A 5,401-nucleotide genomic window follows, 5' to 3' on the forward strand; every position below is an offset into this window, starting at 1 on the left:
CCCCACGTGGAGCCTGTACTCTGCAAAAACCTTGGCCTATTTTTCAAAGTCAGGGCATTATGAAAAACCTGGACTGTTTCTTTGACTTTCTTCCTTTCTTCTTTCCTTTTCTTGTCTGTCTTTCTTTCTTTCTTTCTTTCTTTCTCTTTCTTTTTTTTTTCTTTTTTCTTTCTCTTTTTCTTTCTTTTTCTTTCTTTTCTTTCTTTTCCTTCTCTTTCTTTCTTCTCTTCCTTCCTCCTTCCTTCATTCCTTCTTTATCTTATTCTTTCTTTTAACTGATCCTTAAGTTCAACATGCATTTTGCATTCAAGGGAAACTCAGACCACATGTTTTTAATCCATCAACCCTTAAATCATCAAATGTCATAGGCCAATGGTGTGCAGGCCAACAGGAACAGCAGAGCCTTTTAAAGACGTTCCTCTCTCTAGCAATCAGGAAGTAGCCTTTTTCCAAGAGGAAACCAGATTTCGACGCCAAAGGGGCTGCCGTCCTCAGCCCCAGGCTCAGCACCCTGGAAAGCCAGGCAGGTTCGGAACCCAGCACGAGTGTGATTGCAATCGTGGAGCAGAAGGTATTTGGGGTCTGAGAGGCTGTCTTTTCCCCCGTCCCCACCCCCCACCCCCATTCTGCTGAAGACCTGAAGGAGAAAGGCAGGAAAAGGGAGAGGAGGGTCCACTCCCTTAAGGAGACAGGACCAGTGAGTGGGGACCCCACTGGCAAATAAAGGCAAAGCAGACCCTCATTTCACACGTGTGACCTGTGGTGGGCCGTGGGGCCACTCAGTCTTCGCGTCATCCTCAGGCAAGTGGAAACCAGTGTGGGCTCCAGAAGACCGTGGTAAGGAGACACTGTTCAATAGAAGGGAAATAAAATGAAATAAGATGAAACAAAGAAAAGTGCGTGTAAATGCACATCAGGAAACACACCTGGCCAGACAGAACTCCATTCGCTTTTGCCTACACTCAGAGCCAAGTCTTGCCCAGGTAGTCACAGTACCTCTGTTCCACATACCCACCCACCCGCTCTCTGGCTCGCTGGCTGGGACATGGGCAGGGATTGCACAACCAGGCCTCCGTGGGGCGAACCGATAGAGACGGAAAGCCACCCGCGGCACAATAGAATCTGTCGTGCAGTGACCATAACTGTCAGTATCCACAACCAGAGCTCCTCGCTAAGAAACAGTAACAACAGCCGATAATGGTCTGTCCCCATCCACCTCAGGTTCATCTTGTGGACCTCTTGCCATGTGCCCCATTCTGTCATTTCCCCAGGGCAGAGGTCTGCTTGTGTGCCACAATGACACGTGCCCCCTACCACCCGTGGCCTGAGACAGACAGATCCCAGCTCCCGATCTTGCCCATGGACCTTTGCTGGGGAGAACCACGTTCAGTTAGAGTAGAGGTCTCCGTGTGCACTATTCACGCGCCCCCCAGTCCACAGCCCCGTCCCCAGCAGCTGCAAAAGTCCGGGACAGCCTGTCCCTACTAAGTAACGTGCAGTCTGAAAATACTGACCCTGGAGTCAGACTATTTTGGTTTGATTCCCGGCTCTCATCTGAGCTGTGTGAGCTTGATCAGGTTACTTTGCATCTCTGTGCTTCAAAACCCACCCACCATAAAACTGGATACCGATCGTCCCCACTTAATGATGGCTTTGAAAATTAAATTAGTTAGTGCAAAGTACAGAGAACAGTTCCCAGCAGATAGTGCCCCCCAAGTGGGCTTGCTAGCATGGTCAACATCATTATGTGCTCAGAGTGACAAAAATCTGTGGGCACAAAACAAGCACATAGCACAGAGGAAGCTGTCTCTTCCCCCTGCTGTTCCTTTCCCTACCCCCCCCCACCACCAGCAGCAATTCCAATGGTCCAGGGAAGCCTGCAATCATGGAATCTGAATGCTAAGAGGGGGTGAGGTCAGGTGATCCTGTCCAAATACTGCCTTTGGGATATTTCGCCTCTTTTTTCTTGTTAGCTCCCAACAACAGGTGAGTCTCCAATGCTTTGAAATCTCCTAAGAAGATTTTTCCCATGTATGTCAACAGCCCATCTCCCCAGAGCTGGTGATGCAAAGAGAACATGTTCTCAACAACCTGGACCACCCACAACCAGCGTCCTTGACCAAGCGGCCCCTCCCATCTGCTAATTGGGGCTTGGAGAGACGGCCTGAGCAAGGTGGGTGGGGTAGGTGAGCAAGAAAGGGAAGAAGATGGAGAAATAAAAGGGGAGTCGGGCCAAGAGGCACTGCAAAACTTGATCTTTTAGTTCTGCTGTCCTGTCCAGAAATGAATCATCACTATCTGGTGAAAAGATGTTTGAAGATCCTGGAAGAAATTCTGTGTTAAAAATAACAGGCCTTATAGCCAGAGGAAAGGATGTGCAACCCTATATCGCGGTGACAAGAATTGTCCCCTAGCATCAGAGATCAGAGCCAGCCACGGGTACCTCACCGGAACCGAAACTCTTCCTGCCTTCAAAATCTTTTGGAAAAAATTAGAAAGTGTTGCAACGGGCCTTGTGTTGGGAGCCATGTGTCACTCTGACAGTCGGGAACAGCTCTGACCAGAGAAAGAGACGTGAGGGCAATTAGCGTGGATCCCGTCTTTCCTGTTGCTGCGGCAAGGGTGAGCACAAGTGCGGACTGGCCGGCTCATTTGTGTAGAGATAACAATCACCTCCTCCTCTCGCCCTGTCCTCACGCAACAGGGCAGGTCTCAGCATCAGGGTGAGCCTGCGGGCAACGGCTGGTCTGGCGGCCCAGCTGGTCAGCAGGAAGTAAGAGATGCAGCCCAAGCGACCCCAAGTCCACGTGCACCCATTTGGGGTGCAGCAGTTTGCAGGGGGGTGGGGGTGGAGGGTGCGCCACGGTCTCCCCCCGGGCCTCGGGCCTCTGGGAGCTCGTTGGGGAAATGAGGACAGAGATGTGCCCCTGTGCAGAGGTGTCACGAGGGACAGAGTCTACCCCAGCCCCAGGCCCGAGACAGGAACTGAAACAAATATGTGTTCAGCTGAGACTGGGGAGGTCCCTCCTCGGCACCTTAGAGCCCTGTCCACCAGAGTCCATGCCACCTGCTGGTCTGGAAGACAGTGGGGGGAGGGGAGGGGAGGGGGGGAGGGAAGAGGAGGGGAGGGAAAGAAGGGGAGGGGAGGAGAGCTGGAAAACTCCAAACCTTTCCAGGGGTTGGAAAACCAACAAAAGACAAGTGGTCACACACGTTGGGGGGCTGGGGGGTTGGAAAAGCCCCATGTGATGCTGCACAGCAGACCTTCTCCACGTCCCTCAGGTGCTGGCTTGCTTCTTAAATCTGCAAAAGGAGACGGCATCTTCACTGCCCAGTGGAGCACTCCACCCACACACACATCCTTCAAGGCACACACTGAAAGGTACTATCGCACAGCCCTGGGCGCACCGACTGTGGCCCCTGCCCACCTACTGGGTGACCCCAGAGGGGCAGGAGACAGCCTGCTCCTGTTGTCCGGCGGACACAACATGCAGTCCTGGCTGGGCCGCTTCGAGCTAGGCCATCCTGAACATTCAGGCTGCGTCACTGTGGACAAGATGTCTGTCTTCTCTCTGTGCCTCCGTTTACTCACCAGAAAAGATGGAATGATAAAACCCTGCCCCTGGGGAGGCCTAGGAGGGGAAAAGTTGAGCTCGTGGACGTGAATGTAAGCATCGAGCCTGCCCCCTTACACCAACCATCCCCTCTGAGAGCCTCCCCATGTGCCTCTGCGGTCCGTGGAAGGGTGCCGGCCACTTCCCCAGGACTCACACCTTGTTTCCTGAAAGACCAAGGCAGGTCTGGACCTGGTAAACCAAATCTGGCTTCTTCATCTATCCAATGGGCCACGGTTATGAAAGAGGACAGGAAATGAGGGCTCAGTCTGTCAGCTTCAGAGAATCAAAGTGGGGTGGAGGAAATCGGCCTTTTCTGACAGGTGGTCCCATCCCACCGGGAGGCAACTTTTTCCGGCTACCCCTCCGCCCACAGAATGGTCACTCTGAGGCCAGGCCTGGGAGGCCAATCGAGGACAGAGACAGCCACAGGTGAGGAGATAAATGAGAAGGGAAGGTGATCTCACCAACACGAATGGATGACCCATCCATCAATCCAGACGCAAGGCCAGGATTTATGACAAAGTCTTTTCTCCCCACCCGGAAAATCTTCCAGTGTTAGAATTGGGCATTGTCATCAAAGCCCTCCTGATGGAACCAGAAACAAGTTCAGCCCTGAGCAGCATGGTCTCACTCACACACACAGCAAGATCTACCCTCACGAGACCATTTCGCTGTGGGGACAGCCACTCCAAGCCCTGCAGGTGACCCGTGTGAGGTCCCAAAGGGCAATGGGAAAAAAAAATAATAACAGGGAGTTCAAATCCAAGCTCCACAGCTTAGAAGACAATGCCTGAGATTGCTCACCTTCGTGAAGGTGTTTTCAGCTTGACGTGAGGTAAGTCCAGGAGCGCCCAGCATGGCGGCCTCCCCACCCCTCCCCCACCCCCAGTTTGGATGCCAGGGGCTCAAACCAGGCTCTGAGCCTCCCAGGGAAGCTTGATGGGCCCCATCAAAGTGCTTGGCAAACCACTTAGGCGTTTCCAGGAAAAAAGGGAGCCCAGCTTGAGGCCATGGAAAGCACGGTCCCCAATGTTGAGTCAGCCTTGAGTCATGAGCTAAAAACACGCTTTTGCCAATTACAGCTCTCGGCAGCCATAATTAATCCAGGGCTGATGAAAACTGTGTTTTTCACTCAACAGAGGAGGGAATTTCAGGTAATTAGGCATACCCTCATGTATCGGTAATTTGCCTCTTCACATGAGCTCTGACCGCCATGTCGAGGCCTTACCTTCAAAAAAAAAAAAAAAACTTACACCAACATTAACCAACAAGATATGTCTGATTTCAAAAGATTACCCTTCGTCCTTAAGTACTCTGAGTGCAAAATGCTAAATACACAAGCCCTTAATTGGTTTTTTTCCAACCCAGCTATGTGAGCCTCTCTCTCTAAGAGAGCTGCTGCTCATGGGCTATGCAGCCACGTTGAACTTGCAGATGATTCTGCTCAGAGCTGATCCCAGAGCAACACACTCTGTGGGCAAAAAAGGTGGACACGTTGTGTTTGGATCCATCATTCATTCAGTCATTTGTTCACCTCACCCCTACAGGGAGCCTGCTATGCACTGGGCTCTGGGCTCCATAAGGAGCTGGAAACCCAACTCGAGAAATTGCAACTCGAGATGGTGGTAGCCTCCGAGACCAAACACTTCCTTGTACAGGTGGGACTCCCAAGGCCTAGACCTGCTCGAGTTCACCAGCAAGTTGATGGCACAACAAGGAAGTGAAGCTGGGTCTGCGCCTCCCAGTGAGCCCAGGAGCTCACAGAAATCCCAGCCGTGCCGCCC

At 52.2% G+C, this 5,401-nt stretch overlaps 1 long non-coding RNA gene across 1 annotated transcript; it reads right to left on the bottom strand.

The window, feature by feature from the left end:
• Positions 1–644: 644 nt before the first annotated feature.
• On the bottom strand, positions 645–3,694 carry LOC125168619 (uncharacterized). Its single transcript, XR_007153224.1, has 3 exons — positions 3,593–3,694; positions 3,169–3,303; positions 645–848 (listed from the first exon to the last, which is right to left on the bottom strand). It is a non-coding gene; the product is annotated as an uncharacterized LOC125168619 (long non-coding RNA).
• Positions 3,695–5,401: the final 1,707 nt, after the last annotated feature.

Source organism: Prionailurus viverrinus, chromosome B3 (genome assembly GCF_022837055.1).
Source record: "Prionailurus viverrinus isolate Anna chromosome B3, UM_Priviv_1.0, whole genome shotgun sequence".
In the NCBI taxonomy this organism is placed as follows: Eukaryota; Metazoa; Chordata; class Mammalia; order Carnivora; family Felidae; genus Prionailurus; species Prionailurus viverrinus.